Source organism: Octopus sinensis, linkage group LG18 (genome assembly GCF_006345805.1).
Source record: "Octopus sinensis linkage group LG18, ASM634580v1, whole genome shotgun sequence".
Classification (NCBI taxonomy): Eukaryota; Metazoa; Mollusca; class Cephalopoda; order Octopoda; family Octopodidae; genus Octopus; species Octopus sinensis.
Genome location: NC_043014.1, coordinates 26,232,700 through 26,239,063, shown reverse-complemented (window position 1 = coordinate 26,239,063; position 6,364 = coordinate 26,232,700). Strand labels below are relative to the sequence as shown.

General features: G+C 38.8%; 1 pseudogene; it reads right to left on the bottom strand.

Annotated features, from left to right (window-relative positions):
• Positions 1-407: 407 nt before the first annotated feature.
• LOC118766809 lies at positions 408-1,971 on the bottom strand (annotated as a pseudogene).
• Positions 1,972-6,364: the final 4,393 nt, after the last annotated feature.

The window sequence follows — 6,364 nt, the reverse complement described above, 5'->3', positions numbered from 1 at the left end:
GTATGTTGGGCATATACGTGCTACTATAACCTCGGGCCAACCAAAGCCTTGAGTGTGAATTTGATAGACTGAAAGTGAAAGAAGCCCGTCGTGTATTTGTGTCTGTATGTCCCTCTCCACCCACACCGATTGACAACTGTTGTAGTTTTGTTTACTTGCCCGTAACCTATCTTTTCAGCAAATGACTGCCAAAACTACTGCCAGAGAGTTAAAGAAAAATAATTATTGGGGTCGATTTGTTCGACTAAACCCTTTAAACCCTTCAAGATCATACTGCAGCATGGCCGCAGTCCAATGACTAAAACAAGTAAAAGATAGAAGAAAAGAAATAGGTATATATCAGTATGTAAGTACAATCCAGAGGTCCAAGGGTAGGAAGTTATTAACAGCATAAGTTAAATACTTCTTCACTTATCGAAGTTAAATGGAATTTCGGTAAGCTGATTGTCTCCATAGTTTAGCCACTAAGAATGTGAATAAACATACCAAAAATAAGGATTGGAAGAGGTAGAATATCGACGATAATTGTTTCATAAATAGGTGAAGTTTATTATGTAAGTAGTAACTAACGCGTTGGACCTTGGCCAATTTTCAGGCCTTAGTCACCTCAAGACAGGACGTAAACAATATGTATGTATGTATGTATGTATGTATGTATGTATGTATGTATGTATGTATGTATGTATGTATGTATGCATGTATGTATGTATGTATGTATTTACGTATGTATGTATGTAAATTTCTAGTGTAAGATTCAGAAAATCGTGCGGCTAGTACAGGAAGCTCCTCTTACGGACTCGGTTAACAGTCCACATAGTAATTCAATACAGTGAAGCGTAAAATAAAATGTCCATACAGCTGAAATCCAGAAGAGCCAATCTATGAAATTGTTTCATGAGGAGTATTATATCCACCTCTCATACCTTTTGAATTTTATGTGTTATTAGGTTGTCAAGAAAGTTCTTGCGGTTTTTAACCTTAAAATTCAGATGCACATATCTCGGCTCAAAACTTTATTAATCGAAATACGCACCATCAGAATCAACACACTTTTGCCAACGTTGAAGGCGTGTTTGGCATCGTCTTGGTTTTTGAAGCATTTCTCATGCAGGAAGTTGTCGAGATACTTGAAAAAGTGGTAGTCGGTAGGCGAGAGGCCTGGTGGGTATGGCGAATGAGGTAGAGTTTCGTAGCCCAATTCGTTCAACTTCTGCAGGGTCAGTCGTGCGACGTGTGTCTGAGTATTGTCGTGGAGAAGAATTGGTCTTTTTTTTCACCAATGCTGGCTGTTGTTGTCGGAGTTTCTTATGCATTTCATCCATTTGCTGATAGTACTTCTCTGCCGTAATGGTTTCGCCTGGATCCAAAAAGCTATGATGGACGAGACCACCCGCAGACCACCAAAGAGTCAACATTACTTTCTTTTGGTGCAACTTTGGCTTTGGTAAGTGCTGTGGTGCTTCGTCGGCGTCCAACCACTGAGCTGAGCGTCGCCGGTTGTCATAAAGAATCTACTTTTCATTGCACGTCACAATCTAGTCGAGAAACGGGTCGATCTTGTTGAAGAAGGGAAGACGACACTTCACAACAGCTTTAAAAAATTTTTTGGTTGTCGTTCGATTCGTGCGGCACCCATTTCTCAAGTATTTTTGTTTTTCCAATCTCTTTCAAGTGGTTGGAAATTGTCGTATACGTTACGTCTAATTCAGAAGCAAGCTCTCGAACAGTTGTGCGGAGATTGGCTTCCACTAAGGCTCTTAGTTGATCGTTGTCAACATCCGATGGCCGACCACTACGCTTATCATCTTCAAGACTCTCGCCACCGCTACGAAATTTCTTGAATCACCATTGTGCTGTACGTTCATTAGTGGTTCCTGAGCCGAACGCATCGTTGATATCGCGAGCTGTTTCAGCAGCTTTTCGGCCTAGCTTGAACTGGAATAAGATTATGCGAATTTTCTTTTTGTCCATGTTGTATTCAATGTTACGGAAAAAATTACCTAAGTATTCAAAGAGAAAAAGATTAACACGATTAGATAGAGCGAAAAACGGGCTTTAAAATGATATATAAAATCAAAGTAATTTAACGAAAATTAATTGCAAAATATATTTAAAACCAAAATTAAAAATTCCGCAAGAACTTTCTTGACAAACTAATACATACATACATACATACATACATACATACATACATACATACATACATGCATACATACATACATACATACATACATACATACATACATACATACTTATATGATGATGAGAGTCCGAGAAAGGCGATCCTAGAATGTCCTGCTGAATAACCTCACAAATGGTTTCTTTATAATGATCAAAAGTTTTTGCTGTACTTTAGCTTCCTCTTCCCATCAAATCGTCTGAACAAGTGCACTGTGTACTGCACACCATGTATCGAAGTGATTGCAAAGCAACGTGAGATAGAGTGCTTTGCTCAAGAACACAACGCACCGCCCGGTCCAAGAGTTAAAATCACGAACACATGACCGTGAGTCCAACACCTACATCCACTGGTCCATGCGTCCTCATACATATAAATATATATATACATTTTCATGCATAAACATAATATAATACAGGGTGTCCCAAAAAATGTATACATACCTTAAATAATTGTAAATTTGGGGTTTATTATAATTCGAATAATTTTCAACATGTAAAAGAATTTACAAATGTCATTCTATTGTCTTGTTATCGCATGTTCTCAAACTGATGCCCGTTCTGCTCCAGACACTGCTGACAACGCGAAGTGATGGAATGGCACACATCATGGAACAATTCCCTTGGGATATTCGTACATTCATGTTCAATGGTTGCCCTCAATTGAACGACTGTTGCAGGTTTCTGTGCGTAGACTTTGTCCTTTAGGTATCCCCATAAAAAGAAGTCTAGTGGTGTGAGGCCTGGTGAACGTGGAGGGTATTCGACAAAACCTCTCCGTCCAATCCACCTGTTTGGCAAGATCCCATCAAGAAAGGATCTAACGTCGCGATGGTAGTGTGGAGGTGCCCCATCTTGCTGGAAATAAAACTCTTCCTGTTCAAAGTCCTCTCTAATGCTTGGCATGACAGACTGTTGTAGCAAGTGTATACATTTTTTGGGGACACCCTGTATATATATATATATATATATATATATATATATATATATATATATATATATATATATATATATATATATATAATATATATATATATATATATATATATATAATATATATATATATATATATATATATATACACATATATATATTTACATTTATATATATATTATATATATTTATTATGCACACGCGCACACACACACACACACACACTGATACACACACGCAGACGTGCACACACACACAGACGTACACACACATACATACAGATGCACACGCACATTTATGTATATTAAATTTGTCCTTCGTTATGCTTCAGGACAGAATATTCTATTCTACACCGTAGCACGGTCGTGCGCAAGCACTGGACATTCTGGAAAATTTAGGATTGGAATTTATCGCTCGTACATGCATTGATGTTCATGAGACAGTATAGTATTAATATTCACGATACTTATGGAGGTATATGTTGAATTGTAGATCATCGGATGTGAGATAGTCAGATTTGCATTTTATTCTCGCCATCATTAGTGGAGTGGGAGATTATATCGTTAAAAAAAAGGAACCTTTTAGTTTACATGTTTATTAAAATCTTCATTTATATACTACTACTTTCCAGAGTTTTGTGTTGCCGATTTTTACTGTGTAAAGCGTTTGTAAACGCAAATGTCTTTACACACACACACACACACACACACACAACACACACACACACGCACACACACACACACCACACACACACACACACACGCACACACGCAACACACACACACACATATACACACACAGAAACGCACATAACCAATAACACACACACACCCGCCACTGCTGTCATCACCATCGTTGTTGTCATCGTTATCATCATCATCATCATCATCATCAACACCACCTAATCTCCAAATAAAATAACTTGAAGAAAGCGTCTTTTGTTACATAAAAGCATTTCGAGAATGCTGCTGCCATTAGATCAACAACTATACTGTCACGCACGATAGTCAACTATACTGTCACGCACGATAGTCACGATATGTATAGCGATCAGCAGACTTCGGTTACAACACCTAACTCGCTCCTAATACTAGTTGTCATCCTCTCATCCTACTCTCAGTTTACAAGCGCGACCGCAAAACGATCTCTGATTTTCTATCCATTTTGTATCCACCCTAACATAAGCTACAAAACAAATTATACACAAAGGTCAAGTAGAATTAACAATCCTACACAGAATCATGTGATGGCTAATCATGCTCTACATCTTATTACTGTCATTGCTCGTCATTGCTCCTGCTGCTACAGTTGTTACTGCTGAAGTTGTTGCTTGTTGTTGCTTGTTTGTTTGTTTGTTGAGCGAAGCGGTCTCTGTCCCGTATGTAGTGGGAGAAGTTCGAAACGTGATCCTTTGCTATTCGTAAGACCCGCAGAAGAGAAAGCAGGTCAACCCCCGACACCGAGAGCATCGACGGATGGAAGAATGCGCATCCAGGCTCAGCGGTTGCGTAGGAAGTCGGGGACAAGAAACAGGACGAAAGAGTGAGAGAAAGTTGGCGCGTAAGAGTACAACAGGGGTCGCCACCACCCCCTGCCGGAGCCTCGTAGAGCTCTAGGTGTTTTCGCTCAATAAACACGCACAACGCCCGGTCTGGGAATCGAAACCGCGATCCTCCGACCGCGAGTCCGCTGCCCTAACCACTGGGCCATTGGGCCTCCACATGCTGTTGCTGCTGCTGTTGTCGTTGTTATAGTAGTTGCTGCTACTGTTATTGTTTGTTATTTTTTTTCTTCTTCTACTGTTGCTGCTCAAACAGTTGTTGTGGCTGTATCCAATGCGATTTCTTTTCTATATAAAATCTTCGGAAAACGCGCAGCAGACCCTATGGAGTTTCGTTTCTTTATTTATCGATTGTTTCCTTTCTTTATTAGCACGCCCTATGGAGTTTGCAGGTCTACCAACGCAGGTAACATTGAAGTATTTATTGAAATTATTCAACTCGTGTGAGTATTTGTAGGTAGAATAAATTAAGCTAAAATAAAATAAAAACTTGAACGATGTTGATTACCAGTGAGTGGAGAAAATATGGTTTAATATGACCATGATACATATGCTTTATAGTCATGGCTAGTTCAGATGTGGAACAGCTCGTAGCATTTACAGATCTTCTGCAAGATTTCTAATCAGTTTCAACCCTCTAAGTCATCTATAAGAAAAATTGTGAAAAGAGGAGTTCCTGGGTGTTTACGGATTTCCATCGGTGGTTTGTTCATTCAAAGTCGACTTCGGTTGCTAAACAGTGAATAAAGGTACGGTAACAACAAAGGCATAGCAGCAGCAGCAACAACAACTATTCGTACCATACAATAAACTCAAGATCACTGATATTCAGCAAAGCACAAACATGGGGCGATGTACAAGATGAGACAGCCTACTGTAACTTAAAACGAAATCGCCTTCAGATCAAACCCTATTATATTTAAGAAAGAAAATAGAACGACATGATGATGCCTTGGGTACAAGTGACTAAAATATAACTCCTGCTCAAGCCTGGAGCTCGTTTTATACTCTTTGCAGCAAATGCATCGTCTATAATTTCATTCGCAACATAAGGTAGGTAAATCCATCATTACAGCAAACACGTCAGTGCTAAATTCATGCTTAAATGTTTAGCAATGTATTCACGTCTCTAATAAAGAAGTGAATACATCGCTAAACTTTATTTAGTGCTTTTATTTGCACTGTAAAAACAGTGTGTTTGATATGACAACGGAATTCTCAACAATGTATGTGATGATGCCCCAGGTGATGTGTTTACCATTAAGAATTACCTGCGATGAATTCACAGTATATCAACGACTGGAATGCATTTGATTGTAGGTGTTACTCAATAAAGGCAAACTTTGAAACCAAGCAACAACAAACTGATCATACCAGTTTTAAAATGTTTTACTAAATATTTTTTTGGATATGAAAGTAAACAGATCAACATACAGACGGACAAGTACATAGACTATATGAACAGACAAGCCCACATACGTACACATATAAAAAAGAAGACTGAAACACATGACCATATACACACAATTTACTTCACACAAGGACACATGGAGACACACGTCCATGCATATGGAGATACACATTCATACATACAAATACGGTACATAGTTGTAAAACACACACACACATTCAGACATGCATACAGAAGGAGACAGAGGTACACACACACACAAACACACACACACACACACA